Source organism: Bubalus kerabau, chromosome 15 (genome assembly GCF_029407905.1).
Source record: "Bubalus kerabau isolate K-KA32 ecotype Philippines breed swamp buffalo chromosome 15, PCC_UOA_SB_1v2, whole genome shotgun sequence".
Classification (NCBI taxonomy): Eukaryota; Metazoa; Chordata; class Mammalia; order Artiodactyla; family Bovidae; genus Bubalus; species Bubalus kerabau.
In genome coordinates this window covers 83,536,017-83,561,224 of record NC_073638.1, presented here as the reverse complement: position 1 = coordinate 83,561,224, position 25,208 = coordinate 83,536,017, and the positions used below count along the sequence as shown (strand labels likewise).

Genomic DNA, 25,208 nt, shown 5'->3' with positions numbered 1-25,208 from the left:
TTAACTGCTTACTTTGAAGGATATTTTCACTGAATGTAGAATTTTTTCAATGTTTTTCCTGAAGCCTTTTTTATGCTGTTGATGCAGTTCTTTCTAACTTTGTAGTGATAAGAAGCCAAGGGCAATTGTTGTTGTTCCCTCAATGCAATATGTCTTTTTGTCTCTGACTGCTTTGTCCCCCTACTTTTAAATTTTATGTATTTATTTTCCTGTAGCTGAAAAATAGTATGAGATCTTAACAAATATTTCAGTGTAAGGGACAGTGTTGTTATCTGTGAACCCACTATCGTAGAGCAGGCCTCTAGAACTTTTTCATCTTACACAGTGGATACTTCATACTCAATGATAAGCAGCTCATCCTGTTTCCCTCTCCTCCTAACTACCACTCCACTTTTTGTTTCCACGAGCAGCACTACTTTAGATACCACGTGTAAGTGGAGTCATGTCCTTCTGGGACTCGCTAATTTCACTCAGCATAAAGTCCTCAAGTTTCATCCACGTTGTTATATATTGCTGTGTTTCCTCCTTTTTCAAGGCCGAGTAATACTCCACTGTAGGTATGTACCACACTTTCTTTATCCATCATTCTGACATTTAGGTTGCTTCCTTATCTTGGCTATTGTAAATAATGTTGTAACGAACATGGGAGTGAAAACAGCTATTCCACGTCTTCTTCATTTCATCTGTCAATGGGCATTTAGGTTGATTCTATGTCCTGGATATTGTAAATAGTGCTGCTATGAACACTGAGGTGAACGTGTCCTTCTGAATGAGAGTTTTTGTCTTGTCCGTGTGTATGACCAGGAGTGGGATTGCAGGATCATATGGTCCGTCCATTAGTTTTTCTAAGGAACCTCCATACCATCCTCCATGGTGTCTGCATCAATTTACATTCCCATCAAAATGTAGGAGGTCTCCTTTTTCTCCACATTCTCTCCAACGTTTATTATTTGTAGACTTTTTGATGATGGCCATTCTGAGACAAAAGCGCTTCCACAGCCTTTAACCTTGGAGGAAGAGTAATGAATAATTTAGGAAACAAGATGGAGAAATAATATTCTAGGAAGGCAGAGGTAACCATGTGTAAACTTGTGCTGTGCTGGTCTATGGACTGAAGGAGCGCACAAGCTTTTTCGACTTTCCAGACATTAATCACCCTGTCCCTGCTCCTCTAACCAGAATGACTCCTTCCTCCATAAAGAAACTGCCCTCTGACCTGTAAACAAGGATAAGAGTGATGAGGACAAGAACCCATATAATTCAAACGTCCTGCCTTGGTTGTTTCACCCAGTGGACTATCTTCTCTATGAACTCGACTTTCCTTCCTTTCTGAGGGTGGTAGGACAAGTGTTTGCATGGGATCCAGGGCACTTTGGCGAGAAAGGCTCTGGACTGAAATTCTGTCTAACTCAGACACACTGAGCCTTAGTTTCCTTTTTGATAAAAGTGAAACTCAGGCCCAAGTTGACCCATTGTGGGGATGTTTAACTGTAGCCTCAGAATGGGGGTTGAGGGGGCTCATCCACTCAGATGAGCCACAGCTCATCCTAGGAAAAGGAGGATCCCAACAGCTTTAGGATTCTTGCAAATGATCGGCTCTGAATATACGTAAAAAGGGAGATCAAATTATGCAAATCACACTGGAGCCCTATCTTTCCTAATATCTTACTCATTGCAGGTGTTCAGCAGTAAAGCATCCACCTGCCAATGCAGGAGATGAGGTTTGATCCCTGGGTGGGGAAGATCCCCTGACGAAGGGAATGGCAACCCACTCCAGTTCCTTGCCTGGACAGAAGAGCCTGGTGGGCTACAGTCCATGGGGTTGCAAAAGAGTTGGACCCGAGTTAGCAACTAAACAATGGGGACAACAGAGACCGGGAAGGGGAGGAGGGAGGTACTGTCTACCAAGCGTGACCCAGGATCCGGCCTATTGGTTTCCTGCAGCTTGGATTGCAGAGTAACGGCAGGGCCTGTGGGCAAAGAGCAGCATGGTGTTTCACAAAGAGGAGCTCACGTGCACACTGGCAGCCTCCCAACCTTTCAGAACCCGTTCCTGCAACATGAGACCCAGACAGCAAGGGCTGGATTTCATGAACACTGGCTCCTAACTGTTTGCCTCAGTGCAAGGTCCACATCACAAGCCTCTGCTTAGCAATTTCTGCAGAAAGCATCCTTAAAGGCACTCAGCAAGACACCACCAAACTGACTGCAGCAAAGAGAAATTTCATCATCTACAGAGGGCTCCTCTTCAGGTGTTCCCACAAGGCTTGGTGTGAAGACAGCTTTCCAGGTAAGTACCCGTTCCAAAAAAAAAGGATAATCATTGCTCTGTGACATCTTCTCCACTTACGTAAGACAAATCAAAGTGCTCATATTGTCTTATGCTCAGAATACAATGATAAATATAAGAGAAAGGAATAGCTTGAACTTAAGAAAAGTGTATCCAGCACCTATTCTGGAAAACGCAACTTGTTAGGTACCATGAAAAAAATCTTGCATTTTCCAGATCTGAACTAATAAAGGAATGAGGAAAGATCGGGGCTTTTCCCAGAAGTGTGTGGGTAAATGGAGCACTTAGCTATTGTTTTTCCTGTGGTCATGTGTGGATGTGAGAGTTGGACTGTGAAGAAAGCTGAGTACCGAAGAACTGATGCTTTTGAACTGTGGTGTTCGGGAAGAGTCTTGAGAGTCCCTTGGACTGCAAGGAGGTCCAACCAGTCCATCCTAAAGGAGATCAGTCCTGGGTGTTCTTTGGAAGGAATAATGCTGAAGCTGAAACTCCAGTACTTTGGCCACCTCATGCGAAGAGTTGACTCATTGGAAAAGTCTCTGATGCTGGGAGGGATTGGGGGCAGGAGGAGAAGGGGACGACAGAGGACGAGATGGCTGGATGGCATCACTGACTCGATGGAAGTGAGTCTGAGTGAACTCTGGGAGTTGGTGATGGACAGGGAGGCCTGGCGTGCTGCAATTCATGGGGTCGCAAAGAGTCGGACACGACTAAGTGACTGAACTGAAATGAATTGAACTTAATATGTGAAGATGACACTCTAAACATCACCCTGTTTAATCCTTCTGGTCATATTTTAAGATAGGCAGTGTTTTGTCTCTTTGAATGATAAGAAAGTTGTACTTCATGTCAGAGAGGAAATGAGGAGATGAGTAAGGACAAGAATACACAACAGATCTGCTGTAATAAACTTGCTTTAAAGAATTCACTTATATTGCTACTACTATTCACTTATATTGCTGCCACCACAATCCATCTTTTTGCGTTCTCTTTTGAATTTATGCCTACGTATGTGGTATATGGGGAAACAATGGAAACAGTGTCAGACTTTATGTTTCTGGGCTCCAAAATCACTGCAGATGGTGACTGCAGCCATGAAATTAAAAGACGCTTACTCCTTGGAAGGAAAGTTATGACCAACCTACGTAGCATATTCAAAAGCAGAGACATTACTTTGCCAACATAGGTTCCTCTAGTCAAAGCTATGGTTTTTCCTGTGGTCATTTATGGATGTAAGAGTTGGACTGTGAAGAAGGCGGAGTGCTGAAGAATTGATGCTTTTGAACTGTGGTGTTGGAGAAGACTCTTGAGAGTCCCTTGGACTGCAAGGAGATCCAACCAGTCCATTCTGAAGGAGATCAGCCCTGGGATTTCTTTGGAAGGAATGATGCTAAAGCTGAAACTCCAGTACTTTGGCCACCTCATGCGAAGAGTTGACTCATTGGAAAAGACTCTGATGCTGGGAGGGATTGGGGGCAGGAGGAGAAAGGGACGACAGAGGATGAGATGGCTGAATGGCATCAGTGACTCGATGGACATGAGTCTGAGTGAACTCCGGGAGTTGGTGATGGACAGGGAGGCCTGGCGTGCTGTGATTCATGGGGTCACAAAGAGTCGGACACGACTGAGCGACTGATGTGATCTGATCTGATGTGGTATATGAGCTGTTTCTCGCCTGTGCCTGTGTATCAAGAATGAGGTGACCATCATGGAGTTGTATCATAGTTCATATTTCCTTTCTCTCAGCTGCACACTGCGCTGTTGTTCAGTCCTTGCTTATTATGTTCATGTAGCTTAATCAGTTTCTGCTGAGAGTGTTTTTTCTTCCATTTGGATTGTTTTCTTTGGGTTAATTTCTTTTTCTGGGAATGACTAAGTCAAAGGTTCGGATTTCACTCCCCAGGACGCTGCCTGTTACCCAGTTCTGCAGCTCATGGTGAGCGTGTCCAAAGCCCTGTAGTCTGTCCAGATTCCTGTTTCAGTTGCTTTCAGTTTACTTGATTTATGAATCTCGGGCTCAGTTGTTTTCTGTCTACCCACAAAGCTTGGTTGTTGGTTCCTGTGTGCATCCATGAAGGATGGTTCTAAACCCTATGCTTTTCAGGAAATATGGTGATATTACACCCCACAGATTGTTTAAAAACTTTGTTGAAATATAGTTGACTTATAATGTTGTGTTAATTTCTGCTATACAGCAAAATTCTCCAATTATACATGTTGAACACATATATATTTTTATATATTCCTTTTCACTTTCCTTTCCACTATAGTTTATCACAGGATGTTGAGTATAGTGCCCTGTGCTGTATGGTAGAACTTTGCTTTTGACCCTAACATCCTATATGTAATAGCTCACATCTGCTAACCCCACACTCCCAATCCTTCCCTTCCCGACCACCATTCCCCTTGACAACCGCAAGTCAGTTCTCCAGGTCTGTGAGTTGGTTTCTGACTCACATATATGTTCCCTCGTGTCACATTTTAGATTTCACTTCCGGGTGATATCACACGGTATTTATCTTTCTCTTTCTGAATTCCTTTACTTGGTATGATAATTTCTAGATCCGTCCATGTTGCTGCAAATGGTATTATTTCATTCTGTTTTATGACTGAGTACTATTCCACTGTGTATATATATGTGTGTGCATGTTCGTACATATATTATATCATGTCTTCCTTGTCCATTCTCTCGATGGGTGTTCAGGGTGTTTTCACATCTTGGCTGGTGTAAACAGCACTGCTATGAACAGAAGATGCATGTATCTTCTTGAATTACTATTTTGTGTGAATATGTGCCCATGAGTGGGATTGCTGGATCAAAGGGCAACCCTATTTTTAGTTTTTTTAGGAACCTCCATACTGCTTTCCATAGCCGCGACATCCATTTACATTCCTACCAGAAGTGGAGGAGGGTTCGCTTTTCTCCATAGCCTCTCCAACATTTATTATTCCTAGACTTTTTAATGATGGCTATTCTGGCCTCACCCCACAGGGGTCATCTTATACTCGGGTAATTCCTTATGAGTTGCCTCGAGATGAAAGGTAAGATTAGCTTTCAGGAATGCTATCCTTTTTACAGTCCTAAGATCTTGAAATAGGGCTTCTCTGGTGGCTCAGCGGTAAAGAGTCTGCATGCCAATGCAGGCGACACGGGTGTTACCCCTGTTCCTGGAAGATCCCCCATGCCACGGAGCAAGTAAGCCTGTGCACCACCGCTACTGAGCCTGTGCTCTGGAGCCCGGGGCCATGACTACTGAGCCCACGTGCCCTAGAAACCATGGTCTGTGACAAGAGAAGCCACTGCAGTGGGAAGCCCACGCACTGCGGTGAAAAACTCGCACACTGCAGTGAGAAACTCCCGCACCGCAATGAGAAGCCCGCGCACGGCAGTGAGAAACTCAAGCTCGGCAGCGAGAAGCCCGCGCAAGAAAATGAGAAGCCCGCGCACTGCAGGGAGAAACTTGTGCTGGGCAGCGAGAAGCCCGTGCACTCTGCACACTGCAATGAGAAGCCCGCGCGCTGCTGGGAGAAACTGGCGCCTGGCACTGAGAGCCCACGCAAGGCAGTGAGATGCCCCGGCACTGCAGGGAGAAACTCCCGCACTGCAATGAGAAGCCCGCGCACTGCAGGGAAAAACTCACTCACCACAGGGAGAAACTTGTGCACTGCAACTTGAGAACAGCCCCGGCTCGCTGCAACTAGAGGAAAGCCTGAACAGCAATGAAGACCCAGTAAAACCAAAAGTAAATAGATACAATAAATAAATTAAAAAAAAAAAATCCTCCAATACACAACAAGGCTCTGGACTTTTCTTCAAGACATACCTTAGTACAAAGCAACTGGACACCTTTCCCATGTCCAGCATATATTATGTACTCAATACATATATGTCGATTGGATTAATCAATCTCTATGTTTCTGGAAGGTGGAGTTACTAAACAGGTAAATACAGCATTTCTTGCATCAAATCATCCTCATCACCCACTTACTGAGGGCATGTTATGTGCCAGATGACAGAGAATGAGATGGTTGGATGGTATCACCGACTCAATGGACATGAGTTTGAGTAAAGTCTGGGAGTCAGTGATGGACAGGGAGGCCTGGCGTGCTGCAGTCCAGGGGGGCGCAAAGAGTTGGACACAACTGAGTGACTGAACTGAACTGAGTGCAAGAAGTGTAAGAGATAGGATAACAAATAAGATGAGGTTCCTGCCCCAGAGGCGAATACAGTCTGGAAAAGTAAACTCTAGCCCAGAGTAACAAGTTATGTAATGCAGGTATGCAAAAGCACTTACGAGAGCAGAGAAAAGGGAGTGATTGTTCTGTCTGAAGTAAGAAACAAACAGGGATCATCGTCCAGTAGAAACTATCAGATCAGATCAGTCGCTGAGTCGTGTCCGATTCTGCGACCCCATGAATCGCAGCATGCCAGGCCTCCCTGTCCATCACCAACTCCTGGAGCTCACTCAGACTCACGTCCATCGAGTCAGTGATGCCATGCAGCCATCTCATCCTCTGTCGTCCCTTTCTCCTCCTGCCCCCAATCCCTCCCAGCACCAGAGTCTTTTCCAATGAGTCAACTCTTCGCATGAGGTGGCCAAAGTACTGGAGTTTCAGCTTTAGCATCAGTCCTTCCAAAGTAATCCCAGGGCTGATCTCCTTCAGAATGGACTGGTTGGATCTCCTTGCAGTCCAAGGGACTCTCAAGAGTCGTCTCCAACACCACAGTTCAGAAGCATCAATTCTTCGGCGCTCAGCCTTCTTCACAGTCCAACTCTCACATCCATACATGACCACTGGAAAAACCATAGCCTTGACTAGATGAACCTTTGTTGGCAAGGTAATGTCTCTGCTTTTGAATATGCTATCTAGGTTGGTCATAACTTTCCTTCCAAGGAGTAAGCGTCTTTTAATTTCATGGCTGCAGTCACCATCTGCAGTGATTTTGGAGCCCAGAAAAATAAAGTCTGACACTGTTTCCACTGTTTCCCCATCTATTTCCCATGAAGTGGTGGGACCCGATGCCATGATCTTCGTTTTCTGAATGTTGAGCTTTAAGCCAACTTTTTCACTCTCCACTTTCACTTTCATCAAGAGGCTTTTGAGTTCCTCTTCACTTTCTGCCATAAGGGTGGTGTCATCTGCATATCTGAGGTTATTGATATTTCTCCCAGCAATCTTCTTGATTCCAGTTTGTGTTTCTTCCAGTCCAGCATTTCTCATGATGTACTCTGCATAGAAGTTAAATAAACAGGGTGACAATATACAGCCTTGACGAACTCCTTTTCCTATTTGGAACCAGTCTGTTGCTCCATGTCCAGTTGTAACTGTTGCTTCCTGACCTGTATACAAATTTCTCAAGAGGCAGATCAGGTGGTCTGGTATTCCCATCTCTTTCAGAATTTTCCACAGTTTATTGTGATCCACACAGTCAAAGGCTTTGGCATAGTAAATAAAGCAGAAATAGATGTTTTTCTGGAACTCTCTTGACTTTTCTATGATCCAGAGGATGTTGGTAATTTGATCTCTGATTCCTCTGCCTTTTCTAAAACCAGCTTGAACATCAGGAAGCTCACGGTACACATATTGCTGAAGCCTGGCTTGGAGAATTTTGAGCATTAATTTATTAGCATGTGAGATGAGTGCAATTGTGCGGTAGTTTGAGCATTCTTTGGCATTGCCTTTCTTTGGGATCGGAATGAAAACTGACCTTTTCCAGTCCTGTGGCCACTGCTGAGTTTTCCAAATTTGCTGGCATATTGAGTGCAGCACTTTCACAGCATTGTCTTTCAGAACTTGGAATAGCTCAACTGCAATTCCATCACCTCCACTACTATCACAACGTTGTAAATCAGCGATACACCAACAAAAATTTAAAAACAAATACAATGTGAATGAATGAGCCAGTTCTTTGACACATGGATCAAATAGACATTTCATTTTTAGGTATTGAAATGGGACTATGTATTTGCGTGGTGTTTCTATATCAATACGTATAAATAGGTTTATAACTAGAGATGATAAGACTATAAGCTGTATACATGTGAGAAATAGAAGAGAGACACTGAAGAGGGCTCTGGCAATTAGCACAGAACTCGCTCCTCTTGCTCCTGAATCTCCTCCTGCTCCTCTCACTCATGGCTGTTTCCTGGTTGTCTCTCTAGGCTTACATGTCTTGCATGATGTTCCTGCTGCAAGGTGCCCAGATGCTGCAGATGCTGGAGAAATCCTTGAGGAAGAGCTTTCCTATGTCCTTAAAGGTGAGAATGGCAAATTCTTGGGGAGTTTTCCCCTTGGGGAGTGAGGACTAGGAAGTTCCTGTGAATGAAGAAGAGAGACTAGTGTTTGCTAAGTGCCTCTTCTGTGCCAGGCCTTAGAGCATGTTTCCTCTGGTTTAATGTGCATAACCTCTCTGCAAGATGTTCGCTGTTATGCCCACATCACTGCTGTGAAGATGGAGGCTTGGTGAAGTGATTTGCCCGGTACCCCAGATAGTGAGCTGCAGTGCTATGGTATGAACATAGGAATGCCTGAGACCTAACATTGCTTTTTTTCTCCAAGTTGAATAAAAAAGTGTTCCCTTGCTCCTTTTTAAGAAACATTCCATAATAGCACTGGGAATTTGCCCAGAGCTCTCCTACAAAATTATCTAAGACTACATGTTAATTTTTAACTTTTTCTCCCTAAAGCATCAGTTGCCAGGTCATGAGCCACCTTTGAAATTACCAATGACTCAGTTTCTATTTGACTTAAATTTCCAAGTTTCTCTGAACATACTGCACATCAGGCTATTTTGATAGTCAGGCTGACACTGAGGATCTCTGTTCACCTAGGACAATTGATCAGAAACGTTAGGATTAAATAGGGAATACTCATAAACGCCCCCATCCAGCACTGTTCCATAGCAGCTCTACTGATTGGCTGAGGTCCTCACCTATGTTTTTCTTTAGCAATGAAAGGGATGGTGTCCATTCCAGTGGAATTTAAATGCAACCATGTGTCTGTGGGGAGTTTGAGCAAATTCTGGGCCATCATGAAGGACAGGGAGGTCTGCCGTGCTGCAGTCCATGGGGTTGCAAAGAGTCAGATATGACTGAGTGACTGCACAACAGCAACAATGTGTGTGTGTGTGTGTGTGTGTGTGTAACAATCATTTTTCCCTGAAATATTTTTTGTTTCTTATGTCAGATTAGAAATTAGATTTCTACTGTTTTGTCAGACACTCCTACAAGATGCATACAGTTGAGATTAGGTAAATGCATTTTTCACCCCCTCACTCTCTAATAGATTTTTCTGCTCCTTCTTTCAGTATAAAGGTGGAAAATGTTAGCAGTATTTTATTTCTAGATCATATGGCTTCATTTATTAGAAATAGACTAATGGGGGTACTCCCTAATGGCCCAGTGGTTCAGACACCACACTCCAAGGTGGGGGCCCAGTTCCGATCCCTGGCTAGGGAACTGGATCCCACGTGCCAAGCTAAAGGGGCACGGGTAGCAACTAGAGACGTGCATGCTGCAACTCAGACCTGGGGCAGTGAAATAAATATTGAAAAAGAGCAAAATGGACTAATGAAACAACTCACCCTGTCTTTAAATTACTGCCTGAAAATGACTCCAGATCAACTAATTTAAAACTAAAAAAGCACCCCCTTCAGTGGATCCCACTAAATACAAATCTCTGTTACCTAGTTTTAGTGAACTTCTTTCACTTGATAAATCCTTAAGATCCAGGCAAACTCTCAGAGAAACAGTCAATTTTTTCTTAGAGATAACATCAGTCATACATTTTAAGAACATTTGCTTAAGATTATTTTTTATGGTCAGTAGCTATTTTTTAATATTCTTCAGCCTAAAACTTTCTCCTCAAGTTAAGTGGACTCCAAACATTTCGAGAAAACTGTTGGTGGGTCCAAGGGCCCTTATTTGGAGCATCTCTGTGTTAAGAAAAGGTGGTCCTCTTGGGTCCCCAGTTTTCCTGAAGAAACAGCATTGGTTGTATATTGGAGATGCACATTATACCCTAGTTCAAATCTACAGTAGTTGTTTGCCAGGTACTTTTAATGGAACTGTAACCTGGAACTCAGTACTTGAGTCTCAGTTCAGATAATGTCCATCTGCCCTTCTAAGTGTTGGCTATTCAGTACATTTTATTGTGTGTGAACTCCAGTTGAGTCAATTTAGAGTAGTTGCCTGACTAACTATGTTCCGAGTTCAGTAGAAAAAAGGTTTTAATTAATTCAGCCAGAGGAATAAGAAAGAGTAACAGTTACACATATTTTCAGATCTTGTAATGAATCATATATTAATATAAAATGGTTTTACAGACTTCCCAGGTGGTGCTAGTGGTAAAAAATCCTCCTGCTAATGCAGGAGATGCAAGAGACGCAGGTTCTATCCCTGGGTTGGGAAGATCCTCTAGAGTAGGAAATGGCAACTCGCTCCAGTATTCTTGCCTGGAGAATCCCATGGATGGAGGAGCATGGTGGGCAGCAGTCCATGGGGCTGCAGAGAGTCAGACACGACTGAGCGACTAAACACAAGCGCATAAAATAGTTTTACACCCCCCAGATGCCGATGTGTAAAAACACCAGTATTTTGCCAGACTCCGCTGAATTTCTATTTCAAGCCTCCATTCATGGCTGAAAACAATACATTCGGGTAAGATCAGTCAACATAGACTTTTCTCCTCATTAACCACGGTAGAAGTCATTCAACTGGATAACTTGTTTTTTTTTTTATTTTCACCTTTGGTCTCTGGCAGTTTCCATGCTGGTATCTGCAGAGGTTTCATGTCCACAAGAGTCACGAGGCCCATGGTAGAACTCATTCACTGCTGCATTCCCCAACCCCCAAACAACTAGAGTATTTAAGACCTACGGGTGCCCTCATACATTCTCTCCTTGCTTTTCCCTCTCTCTCAACAGCCTGTGCAACACGGTGGGGCTGGGATTCCCAGACTGGACTCAGGCTGCCGGATTCCACAGTCCATTCTCTTGAGCATTTTGCTGTAGCCTTTGCTTATTGGTGGAAGGAAATTGCCACCAAGGGGTTATGAAGACATGTGAAAGAGTTTTAAATGTGTCCATAACCTTTCAACTAGTAATTACCTTCTGGATAATGTAAGGAAATAGCAGGTGCCCATGCAAAGATGTCTGTGCACGCATGCTCTTTGAAGAACTATCTGTTAAAATGAAAATTTGGAACCAGCTGAAATGACCTTTAACAGGCAAAGGTATGAATGAACTGTAGTACTGATTCTATATAATGGAATCCTCTGCACCAATTAGAACATAATTTAAAAATGTTTATATTTATGAACATAGAAGTACTTCCACGATTTATTCAGTGGGGAGAAAGATCATGTATCTGATCATTTTACATTTGTAAAATTGTGTATGTCCATGAAGTTCTCTGGTGGCTCAGATGGTAAAGAATCCACCTGTAATGTGGGAGACCGGGATTCGATCCCTGGGTTGGCAAGATCCCCTGGAGGAGGGCATGGAAACCCACTCCAGTATTCTTGCCTGGAGAATCCCGTGGACAGAGGAGCCTGGCGGATGGCAAAGAGTCAAACATGAGGTCTCAAGAGTCAATGAGGTGGCAAAGAGTCAAACACGACTGAGTGACTAAGCATAGCACATGGGTATGACTAGAAGACAGTCTGGGAAAAGATAACAAATCCTACCAAAAAAAAAAAAAAAAAGAATGATGTTCTTAAGATCACTAACTTTATTTGTCCAAATATTTTGCCATATGCATGTATGATTTATATTTGTTGTTGTTCAGTTGCTCAGTCATGTCCAACTCTTTGGGTCCCCATGGACTGCAGCACACCAGGCTTCCCTGTACTTCACTATCTCCCAGAGATTGCTCAAACTCACCTCCATTGAATCAGTGATGCCATCCAACCAACTCATCCTCCTGCGCCCAATCCGTCCCAGCATCAGGGAGTTTTCCAATGAGTAGCTCTTCACATCAGGTGGCCAAAGTATTGGAGCTCCAGCTCCAACATCAGTCCTTCCAATGAATGTTTGGGGTTGATTTCCTTTAGGATTGACTGGTTTGATCTTCTTACTGGTCAAGTGACTCTCAAGAGTCTTCTCCAGCACCACACCTTGAAAGCATCAATTTTTTGGTGCTCAACCTTCTTTGTGGTCCAACTCTCACAACCATACATGACTATTGGAGAAACCATAGCTTTGACTAGACAGACCTTTGTCAGCAAAGTGATGTTTTTACTTTTAATATGCTGTCTAGGTATGTCATAGATTTTCTTCCAAGGAACAATCTTTTAAGTTTATGGCTGAAGCCACCATCCACAGTGATTTCAGTGCCCAAGAAAAGAAAATCTGCCACTGCTTTCATTGTTTCCCCATCTATTTGCTATGAAGTGATGGGACCAGATGCCATGATCTTAGTTTTTTGAATGCTGGGTTATAAACCAGCATTTTCACTCTCCTCTTTCACTTTCATCAAGAAGCTCTTTAGTTTCTTTTCACTTTCTGCCACAAGGATAGTGTCATCTGCATATCTGAGGTTATTGATACTTCTCCTGGAAATATTGATTCCAGCTTGTGCTTCATCCAGCCTGGCATTTCGCATGATGTACTTCGCATATGAGTTAAATAAGCAGGACAACAATATATAGCCTTAATGTACTCCTTTCTCAATTTGGAACAAGTCTATTGTTCCATGTCCAGTTCTAACTGTTGTTTCCTGACCTGCATACAGCTTTCTCAGGAGGCAGGTAAGATGGTCTGGTATTCCCATCTCTTGAAGAATTTTCCACAGTTTGTTGTGATCCATGTAGTCAAAGGCTTTAGTGTAATCAATGAAGCAGAATTAGATGTTTTTCTGGAATTCTCTTGCTTTTTCTATGATCCAATAGATTTTGGCAATTTGATTTACATTAGATGGGCAGAAAAATTTCTCATTTCAGGTAAAAAAAAAATGTTTCACGTGGAGATTTTTGACATAGATGCCCTATTTGTCTTTTTCCCACTATAAAATTTCATGATTTCATAGAAATAAGCCTTGTCCTGATCAAAGAAGGTACTTTGCCATCCCTTCCTGATAGGCTGACCCCCTCACTTTTTCTGCACACTGCAGGTTTATGGAACCGTCATGAACATGAACCATGGAAACCCATTCAATCTAAAGGCCCTGGTGGACAAGTGGCCTGATTTTAAGACAGTGGTTATCCGCCCTCAGGAGCAGGTAAGGGGCCAGGTGTGGAATGAATGTGTTATGTTTATCTTTGCTGTGTGCCTAGCATGTGCCTGGCAGTGTGGTGGACCCTAGAGATATGGAGATGAAATGCAGTGATAGTGAACAGGCCCCTGTCCTCAAGAACCTCAGAGTCTGGAGGGAAATATAGATAGATAAATAAATGATAATTTAGCACAAAGTGTACAAGAACAGAAAATGTACAGCATACAAAGAAATCACTGGTGAAAACTGATGAGCTGTGGAGGCTGAAGACGGACGTTACAGAATCAGGTGAGAGACACCTCTGAATGGATGTTTCATCGGAACTGGATTTTGTTGATAAATACATCTTTGTTAGGCCGAAAAAGAATGGAGGACATTCTAACCAGAGAAAGTAGCAAGGACAAAAATAGGAAGGTATAAAATAAGACAGTTAGCTAAGGTGATTATAAAAGCAAACTTATATTAGAATTTCTGTATGCATTTTTGAAAAATATTAAAAAGTAGTAAAACTAAATATTTAGTGCATTTCAAAGACAAAACATTCTAAGTTCATTAAAAATATCCAGCAAAATTATAGCTTTATAAATATATAAATATACCTTTCCTAAAAATAATGTTATTTAAAAACTGGAAACAAAAAAACATATTTAATGAATAAATGTATATTGATAAAAACTGAACTGAAATAAAATTATTTGATCTTTTATCTTCAATGGGATATTAATAAACAAAATTTGTTAACGATGTCATTGCTGAGTTGTGAATGTATTTTTATGAAACATACTCCAAACATTTTTAAAATTCTATAATTCTGCACTAGCTGTTATGTTTTTCTGTGACTTTTTCTTCCACATAATCTCACTCCCTTTTTAATAATTTGACAGGATTTTTCTGCATAAGTGATTTCATTGTTTTTCTGTAATTACAGTTTGTTCAACTAGTTTAATATTGTAAGTAAGCATTTCAAATAGGTTTTCATCTTCTTTGTCCTAATTAAGTATAGATAAAAATTTCAACCCAGAATTATCAATATCTAAATTTAATATTGTCATCCTCTAGTTGGTATATTCAACAAGTATTTGAAATAAGAAAAATTTATTCTTGCAACAGAAACTTTTCCTTGTCAATTGCTTTTATCCCTGTTGAGGAAATGAAAATATAGAAAAGTGGTTTCTAGATAGTTGTGCGTTTGTTTGAGAGGACATTTTGACACAATGTATATAATATTCTTCAGTTTTTCATCATAATTTGAATACCTGAATAGTTTATAGCTTATACCTCATAGCTTAAATGATTCAGAAAAATTTGTAGTGCACAAATACAGACAGCAATATTCTAGTACTGAAAAATACCACAGTTTAGTAGATTTTAGGAAAAAAAGGATTGAAATTATGAAAAATAAGAAATTTATTTTGTCCCCCATTTCTTTGTGATAACAGGACATGAAAGATGACCTTGATCACTACACTAATACTTACCATGTCTACTCTGAAGATCTTAAGAATTGTCAGGAATTCCTTGACTTATCAGAAGTCATCAATTGGAAACAGCATCTGCAGATCCAAAGTAAGTAACAGGAATGGACTCACATCTCCATCCTAGCAATTTCTTCTTGTCATCTATGTCCTTTCTCCAAGCTCCAGACCCTCAGCCTGCTGTCAACATTTTTGTTGTTGTTGTTCAACTACAACTGTACATGTAAAGGGGAAGAAACGCCCTCCAAACTTGTATGGCTTCTATAGAGGACTGTACATAGTCCCCGGATAGTCAAGGATTTGTGCCACACTTTGCAGACATAAGCAGGATATCTTAGGATGGTTGGGTATCAGAGCAGAGCTTGCCCCAGGGACTTTCCTGTGGCTCAGCCAGGAAAGAATCCCCCTCCAATGCAGGAGACCTGGATTAAATCCGTGGGTTGGGAAGATCCCCTGGAGAAGGGAACAGCTACCCACTCCAGTATTCTGGCCTGGAGAATCCCATGGACTATACAGTCCATACAGTGTCACAGAGTCAGACATGACTGAGTGACTTTCACTTCACTTGCACACTTTCACCCTTCACTTGCAGGGTGCCTTAGGATGGTTGGGTATCAGAGCAGAGCTTGCCCCAGAGACTGCTGTTCTTTGATCACCTCTCAGGTCACAGAGAACAGCTGTCGTGGTTATGAGCATCCCCTCCATAGTCAGACCACCTAGGATGGCATTTGCCTGTGACTTTGCTATGTGATCCTAGCCAGAGACATTATCTGAGATCATGATTTACATATATAGAATTGAGAATAATCAGTTCAGTTGCTCAGTTGTGTCCAACTTTTGTGACCCCATAGACTGTAGCAAGCTAGGCCTCCCTGTCCATCACCAACTCCTGGAGCTTGCTCAAACTCATGTCCATTGAGCCAATGATGTCATCCAACTATCTTATCCTCTGCCATCCCCTTCTCCTCCTGCCTTCAATCTTTCCCAGAATCAGGGTCTTTTCAAACAAGTCAGTTCTTCACATCAGGTGGCCAAAGTATTGGACTTTCAGCCTCAGGATCAGTCCTTCCAATGAAGGACCCAAAACACAGCAGTGTTGAAAAGATTCAATGAAATCTTGACCAGGAATTGCTGAGTGCAATGCCTGGATGTTTCAGTCCATTTCACTGCATAGGAAAGCTCATAAATCTGTGAACTGACAGGTGGGCTGGGCTTGGCAAGGCGGTTGTTCTGTTGGTCTCCTCTGGGTTTTCATATGCAACTGCAGTCAGCTGATGGGTGGGCCATTGGCTGGTTTCTCTAGCATGGCCTAGCGTATGTCTGAATGATGGTCTGACTGTCAGGGCTGGCTACTTGTGGTCATACAATAGGCGCACACGTCCTCGGCGAGCTAGCCTAGGCCTATTCACGCAGTGTTGATCTCAAGGAAACAGAAATGCAAAGACATGGTGAGCCACAATGTGCAAGCATTTTTAAGCCCCCCCCCCCCCCGCATCAATATACTCTTTCCCAATTGGTGGAATCCAGTCATATGGTCAAGGTCAGATGCAGTGCAGGAGGGGGGCTATTCCAGGGAATGGATACAAGGACATGTGGGCAAACTGAGGACCATTCCTGCAATCATCTCTGCAATCATCTACCATACTGGAAACACAGTAAGTTCTCCATACATGGTGGAAACTATAATGATGATAGCTCACCTTCTTTGGTCGTCAGAACCGCATGGTTATGTAGCCCAGGAGACTTAAGTCTTGGTATGACCATGACTGAATGAATTCCTAGACATGTTTTCAATTTTGTAAAACAAGGAAAACTGTACAGATCTTGACTACATAATGCCAGTCATACAGCAGCACCACCAGCATGTGAGTGGCTCAGACCTGTCCAACTCTCTGTGACCCTATGGACTGTAGATTTTCAGGCTCCTCTGTCAGTGGAATTCTCTAGGCAAGAATACTGAAGTGGGTTGCCATTCCTTTCTCCAGGGGATCTTCCCAACTCTGGGATCGAATCCAGGTCTCCAGCATTGCAGGAGGATTCTTTACTGGCTGAGCCACCAGGGAAGCAGCCCCAAGCCCATCCCCAAAGTTCTCTGTTTATAAACCCTCAGATACTCCTACTCCACTGGAGAGCTTTTCCTTAGAATGGACTTAAATCATGGCATGTCTCCTTATAATTCCATCTAGGTACACAGTCCAGCCTGAATGAAGTAATACAAAATCTTGCAGCCATGAAATCCTTCAAAGTCAAGTGATCAAAAAACATTCTCTACGTGGCATCTGAGACAATAAAGGAACTGACTCCATCTCTGCTGGATGTAAAGAACTTACCAGTCGGCGATGGCAAACCCAAGGCCATGTGAGTTTGATAAAAGCTACTCTGCACCACTTACACTTCTCATATGCAAGTAGCCTCCAGCCTTCTCTGCCTGCTTTTACCCTGGCTCCCCACAATCCATCTTCTTCTAGGCAGCCAGAATAAGCTTTTTGAAAAAATATAATTCAAGCCGTGTTTCTCCCTGCTTAAAATAGGCCACCAGGCCCTCTCCTCTGGAGTGTGTCAGGCCTGTGCAGCCCTCTCTGACCTGACTTGCCCTTCTAGCTCACTCAGTCCAGCAGCAGCAGACTCTTTCTCATCCTCCATCCTCACAAGCTCAGCCACAGTCCAGGACTCTGTGTGCCCTCTCTCCTCTGCCTCCTCTGTCTCTCAGGACAATAGAGGTGGGGACAGATGCAAACCTCTAAACTCACAGACTGTGCTTTTCTCTTGGAACACCCACAGCAACCCAGAGATGTTTAAGCTCTCATCTGCGGATCTTAGCCATGCGGCTGTGGTGAACAGATTCTGGCTTTTCAGCGGCAACGAGAGGAGCCTGAGGTTCATCGAGCGCTGTATCCGGAGCTTCCCCAACTTCTGCCTGCTGGGGCTTGAGGGGACCCCTGTGTCCTGGTCCCTGATGGACCAGACGGGAGAGATGCGGATGGCAGGCACCCTGCCTGAGTACCGGGCCCAGGGGCTTGTCACCCACGCCGTCTACCAGCAGTCCCAGTGTCTGCTCAAGCGGGGCTTCCCTGTGTATGCTCACGTGGACCCCAAGAACCAGATCATATAGAAGATGGGTCAGAGCCTCAACCACATGCCCATGCCCTGTGACTGGAACCAGTGGAACTGTGAGCCTCTGTGAGTGGCCCTGAGCAGGAGCCAGGGTGGAGGGGTATGAGGACGTGATGGGGGGCAGAGCACGGTGGAGGGAAGAAAAAATTGTGGCTGCGATCACCATGAAGGCGTTGTGGCTGTGATTGCCATGAAGGCGTGTGGCTGCGGTTGCCGTGAAGGCGTGTGGCTGCGGTCACTGTGAAGGCTTGGGGCTGTGATCCCTGTGAAGGCCTGTGGCTGCAATCCCTGTGAAGGTGTGTGGCTGCGATCCCTGTGAAGGCGTGTGGCTGTGATCATGTGAAGGTGTGTGGCTGTGATCCCTGTGAAGGTGTGTGGCTGTGATGTGTGCTGCGATACCTGTGAATGCGTGTGGCTGTGATCATGTGAAGGCATGTGACTGTGATCATCTGAAGGCATGTGGCTGTGATCACTGTGAAGGCATGTGGCTGTGATCATGTGAAGGCGTGTGACTGTGATCATGTGAAGGCATGTGGCTGTGATCATGTGAAGGCGTGTGGCTGTGATCACTGTGAAGGCATGTGGCTGTGATCATGTGAAGGCGAGCGGCTGTGATCACTGTGAAGGCATGTGACTGTGGTCATGTGAAGGCGTGTGGCTGTGATCATGTGAAGGCGTGTGGCTGTGATCACTGTGAAGGCATGTGACTGTGATCATGTGAAGGCATGTGACTGTGATCATGTGAAGGCGTGTGGCTGTGATCATGTGAAGGCGAGTGACTGTGATCATGTGAAGGCGTGTGACTGTGATCATGTGAAGGCGTGTGGTTGTGATCACTGTGAAGGCGTGTGGTTGTGATCACTGTGAAGGCGTGTGACTGTGATCATGTGAAGGCGTGTGGCTGTGATCACTGTGAAGGCATGTGACTGTGATCATGTGAAGGCGTGTGACTGTGATCATGTGAAGGCGTGTGGCTATGATCATGTGAAGGCGTGTGACTGTGATCATGTGAAGGCGTGTGACTGTGATCATGTGAAGGCGTGTGGTTGTGATCACTGTGAAGGCATGTGACTGTGATCATGTGAAGGCGTGTGGCTGTGATCATGTGAAGGCGTGTGACTGTGATCATGTGAAGGCGTGTGGCTGTGATCATGTGAAGGTGTGTGGCTGTGATCATGTGAAGGCGTGTGACTGTGATCATGTGAAGGCGTGTGGTTGTGATCATTGTGAAGGCGTGTGACTGTGATCATGTGAAGGCGTGTGGCTGTGATCCTGTGAAGACGTGTGACTGTGATCATGTGAAGGCGTGTGGCTGTGATCCTGTGAAGGCGTGTGGCTGCAGTCACTGTGAAGGCTGTGACTGTGATCATGTGAAGGCGTGTGGCTGTGATCCTGTGAAGGCGTGTGACTGTGATCATGTGAAGGCGTGTGGCTGTGATCATGTGAAGGCGTGTGGCTGTGATCCTGTGAAGGCATGTGGTTGTGATCCTGTGAAGGCGTGTGACTGTGATCATGTGAAGGTGTGTGACTGTGATCATGTGAAGGCGTGTGGCTGTGATCCTGTGAAGGCGTGTGGCTGCAGTCACTGTGAAGGCGTGTGGCTGCAGTCACTGTGAAGGCGTGTGGCTGCAGTTACTGTGAAGGCGTGTGGCTGTGGTCACTGTGAAGGGGTGTGGCTGCGATCCCTGTGAAGGCGTGTGTCTGCGATCCTTCTGAAGGCATGTGGCTGTGATCACTGTGAAGGCGTGTATCTGTGGTCATGTGAAGGCGTGTGGCTGTGATCATGTGAAGTCGTGTGACTGTGATCATGTGAAGGCATGTGCCTGTGATCATGTGAAGGCATGTGGCTGCAGTCACTGTGAAGGCGTGTGGCTGCAGTTACTGTGAAGTCGTGTGACTGTGATCATGTGAAGGCGTGTGACTGTGATCATGTGAAGGCGTGTGACTGTGATCATGTGAAGGCGTGTGGCTGTGATCCTGTGAAGGCGTGTAACTGTGATCCTGTGAAGGCGTGTGGCTGTGATCCTGTGAAGGCGTGTGACTGTGATCATGTGAAGGCGTGTGACTGTGATCATGTGAGGGCGTGTGGCTGTGATCCTGTGAAGGCGTGTGGCTGCAGACACTGTGAAGGCGTGTGGCTGCAGTTACTGTGAAGGCGTGTGGCTGTGGTCACTGTGAAGGGGTGTGGCTGCGATCCCTGTGAAGGCGTGTGGCTGCGATCCTTGTGAAGGCATGTGGCTGTGATCACTGTGAAGGCGTGTGACTGTGGTCATGTGAAGGCGTGTGGCTGTGGTCATGTGAAGTCGTGTGACTGTGATCATGTGAAGGCATGTGGCTGTGATCATGTGAAGGCATGTGGCTGCGGTCACTGTGAAGGTGTGTGGCTGCAGTTACTGTGAAGGCGTGTGGCTGTGATCATGTGAAGGCGTGTGGCTCTGATCACTGTGAAGGCGTGTGGCTGTGATCATGTGAAGGCGTGTGGCTGTGATCATGTGAAGGCGTGTGGCTGTGATAACTGTGAAGGCATGTGGCTGTGATCATGTGAAGGCGTGTGGCTGTGATCATGTGAAGGCGTGTGGCTGTGATCATGTGAAGGCGTGTGGCTGTGATCATGTGAAGGCGTGTGGCTGCGATCCCTGTGAAGGTGTGTGGCTGCGATCCTTGTGAAGGCGTGTGGCTGTGATCACTGTGAAGGCATGTGACTGTGGTCATGTGAAGGCGTGTGGCTGTGATCATGTGAAGGCGTGTGGCTTCGATCCCTGTGAAGGCATGTGGCTGTGATCAAGTGAAGGCGTGTGACTGTGATCATATGAAGGCGTGTGGCTGTGATCATGTGTAGGCGTGTGACTGTGATCATGTGAAGGCGTGTGGCTGTGATCCTGTGAAGGCGTGTGACTGTGATCATGTGAAGGCATGTGGCTGTGATCATGTGAAGGTGTGTGACTGTGATCATGGAAGGCGTGTGGTTGTGATGACTGTGAAGGCGTATGACTGTGATCATGTGAAGGCGTGTGGCTGCAGTCACTGTGAAGACGTGTGGCTGCAGTTACTGTGAAGGCGTGTGGCTGTGGTCACTGTGAAGGCGTGTGGCTGCGATCCCTGTGAAGGTGTGTGGCTGCGATCCTTGTGAAGGTGTGTGGCTGTGATCACTGTGAAGGCATGTGACTGTGGTCCTGTGAAGGCGTGTGGCTGTGATCATGTGAAGGCGTGTGGCTGTGATCATGTGAAGGCGTGTGACTGTGATCGTGTGAAGGCGTGTGGCTGTGGTCACTGTGAAGGTGTGTGTCTGTGGTCATGTGAAGGCGTGTGACTGTGATCATGTGAAGGCATGTGGCTGTGATCATGTGAAGGCATGTGACTGTGATCATGTGAAGGCGTGTGGCTGCAGTTACTGTGAAGGTGTGTGGCTGTGGTCACTGTGAAGGCGTGTGGCTGTGATCCCTGTGAAGGTGTGTGGCTGCGATCCTTGTGAAGGCGTGTGGCTGTGATCACTGTGAAGGCATGTGACTGTGGTCATGTGAAGGCATGTGGCTGTGATCATGTGAAGGCGTATGACTGTGATCATGTGAAGGCATGTGGCTGTGATCATGTGAAGGCATGTGGCTGCAGTTACTGTGAAGGCGTGTGGCTGCAGTTACTGTGAAGGCGTGTGACTGTGATCATGTGAAGGCGTGTGGCTGTGATCATGTGAAGGCGTGTGGCTGTGATCATGTGAAGGCGTGTGACTCTGATCATGTGAAGGCGTGTGGTTGTGATCACTGTGAAGGCGTGTGGCTGCAGTCATTGTGAAGGCATGTGGCTGCAGTTACTGTGAAGGCGTGTGACTGTGATCATGTGAAGACGTGTGACAGTGATCATGTGAAGGCATGTGGCTGTGATCATGTGAAGGTGTGTGGCTGTGATCATGTAGAGGCGTGTGACTGTGATCATGTGAAGGCGTTTGGCTGTGATCATGTGAAGGCGTGTGACTGTGATCATGTGAAGGCGTGTGGCTGTGATCCTGTGAAGGCGTGTGGCTGCAGTTACTGTGAAAGCGTGTGGCTGTGGTCACTGTGAAGGGGTGTGGCTGCGATCCCTGTGAAGGCGTGTGTCTGCGATTCTTGTGAAGGCGTGTGGCTGTGATCACTGTGAAGGCGTGTGACTGTGGTCATGTGAAGGCGTGTGGCTGTGATCATGTGAAGTCGTGTGACTGTGATCATGTGAAGGCATGTGGCTGTGATCATGTGAAGGCGTGTGGCTGTGATCATGTGAAGGCGTGTGGTTGTGATCACTGTGAAGGCATGTGGCTGCAGTCATTGTGAAGGCATGTGGCTGCAGTTACTGTGAAGGCGTGTGACTGTGATCATGTGAAGACGTGTGACTGTGATCATGTGAAGGCATGTGGCTGTGATCATGTGAAGGCGTGTGGCTGTGATCATGTGAAGGCGTGTGACTGTGATCATGTGAAGGCGTTTGGCTGTGATCATGTGAAGGCGTGTGACTGTGATCATGTGAAGGCGTGTGGCTGTGATCCTGTGAAGGCGTGTGGCTGCAGTCACTGTGAAGGCGTGTGGCTGCAGTTACTGTGAAGGCGTGTGGCTGTGGTCACTGTGAAGGGGTGTGGCTGCGATCCCTGTGAAGGCGTGTGTCTGCGATCCTTGTGAAGGCGTGTGGCTGTGATCACTGTGAAGGCGTGTGACTGTGGTCATGTGAAGGCGTGTGGCTGTGATCATGTGAAGTCGTGTGACTGTGATCATGTGAAGGCATGTGGCTGTTATCATGTGAAGGCGTGTGGCTGTGATCATGTGAAGGCGTGTGACTCTGATCATGTGAAGGCGTGTGGTTGTGATCACTGTGAAGGCGTGTGGCTGCAGTCATTGTGAAGGCATGTGGCTGCAGTTACTGTGAAGGCGTGTGACTGTGATCATGTGAAGACGTGTGACTGTGATCATGTGAAGGCATGTGGCTGTGATCATGTGAAGGCGTGTGGCTGTGATCATGTGAAGGCGTGTGACTGTGATCATGTGAAGGCGTTTGGCTGTGATCATGTGAAGGCGTGTGGCTGTGATCATGTGAAGGCGTGTGGCTGTGATCCTGTGAAGGCGTGTGACTGTGATCATGTGAAGGCATGTGGCTGTGATCATGTGAAGGCGTGTGGCTGTGATCATGTGAAGGCGTGTGGCTGTGATCATGTGAAGGCGTGTGACTGTGATCATGTGAAGGCGTGTGACTGTGATCATGTGAAGGCGTGTGGCTGCAGTCATTGTGAAGGCATGTGGCTGCAGTTACTGTGAAGGCGTGTGACTGTGATCATGTGAAGACGTGTGACTGTGATCATGTGAAGGCATGTGGCTGTGATCATGTGAAGGCGTGTGTCTGCGATCCTTGTGAAGGCGTGTGGCTGTGATCACTGTGAAGGCGTGTGACTGTGGTCATGTGAAGGCGTGTGGCTGTGATCATGTGAAGTCGTGTGGCTGTGATCATGTGAAGGCATGTGGCTGTTATCATGTGAAGGCGTGTAGCTGTGATCATGTGAAGGCATGTGGCTGTGATCATGTGAAGGCGTGTGACTCTGATCATGTGAAGGCGTGTGGTTGTGATCACTGTGAAGGCGTGTATCTGTGGTCATGTGAAGGCGTGTGGCTGTGATCATGTGAAGTCGTGTGACTGTGATCATGTGAAGGCATGTGGCTGTGATCATGTGAAGGCATGTGGCTGCAGTCACTGTGAAGGCGTGTGGCTGCAGTTACTGTGAAGGCGTGTGACTGTGATCATGTGAAGGCGTGTGACTGTGATCATGTGAAGGCGTGTGGCTGTGATCATGTGAAGGTGTGTGGCTGTGATCCCTGTGAAGGTGTGTGGCTGTGATGTGTGCTGCGATACCTGTGAATGCGTGTGGCTGTGATCATGTGAAGCCATGTGACTGTGATCATCTGAAGGCATGTGGCTGTGATCACTGTGAAGGCATGTGGCTGTGATCATGTGAAGGCGTGTGACTGTGATCATGTGAAGGCATGTGGCTGTGATCATGTGAAGGCGTGTGGCTGTGATCACTGTGAAGGCATGTGGCTATGATCATGTGAAGGCGAGTGGCTGTGACCACGTGAAGGCATGTGACTGTGGTCATGTGAAGGCGTGTGGCTGTGATCATGTGAAGGCGTGTGGCTGTGATCACTGTGAAGGCATGTGACTGTGATCATGTGAAGGCGTGTGGTTGTGATCACTGTGAAGGCGTGTGGTTGTGATCACTGTGAAGGCGTGTGACTGTGATCATGTGAAGGCGTGTGGCTGTGATCACTGTGAAGGCATGTGACTGTGATCATGTGAAGGCGTGTGGTTGTGATCACTGTGAAGGCGTGTGGTTGTGATCACTGTGAAGGCGTGTGACTGTGATCATGTGAAGGCATGTGGCTGTGATCATGTGAAGGCGTGTGGCTGTGATCACTGTGAAGGCATGTGACTGTGATCATGTGAAGGCGTGTGGTTGTGATCACTGTGAAGGCGTGTGGTTGTGATCACTGTGAAGGCGTGTGACTGTGATCATGTGAAGGCGTGTGGCTGTGATCACTGTGAAGGCATGTGACTGTGATCATGTGAAGGCGTGTGACTGTGATCATGTGAAGGCGTGTGGCTGTGATCATGTGAAGGCGTGTGACTGTGATCATGTGAAGGCGTGTGACTGTGATCATGTGAAGGCGTGTGGTTGTGATCACTGTGAAGGCATGTGACTGTGATCATGTGAAGGCGTGTGGCTGTGATCATGTGAAGGCGTGTGGCTGTGATCATGTGAAGGCGTGTGGCTTCGATCCCTGTGAAGGCATGTGGCTGTGATCATGTGAAGGCGTGTGACTGTGATCATGTGAAGGCGTGTGGCTGTGATCATGTGAAGGCGTGTGGCTGTGATCCTGTGAAGGCGTGTGGCTGCAGTCACTGTGAAGGCTGTGACTGTGATCATGTGAAGGCGTGTGGCTGTGATCATGTGAAGGCGTGTGACTGTGATCATGTGAAGGCGTGTGGCTGTGATCCTGTGAAGGCGTGTGGCTGCAGTCACTGTGAAGGCTGTGACTGTGATCATGTGAAGGCGTGTGACTGTGATCATGTGAAGGCGTGTGGCTGTGATCCTGTGAAGGCGTGTGA

At 45.9% G+C, this 25,208-nt stretch overlaps 1 pseudogene; it reads left to right on the top strand.

Moving 5' to 3' along the window:
* Positions 1–8,469: 8,469 nt before the first annotated feature.
* On the top strand, positions 8,470–18,162 carry LOC129628603 (glycine N-acyltransferase-like; annotated as a pseudogene).
* Positions 18,163–25,208: the final 7,046 nt, after the last annotated feature.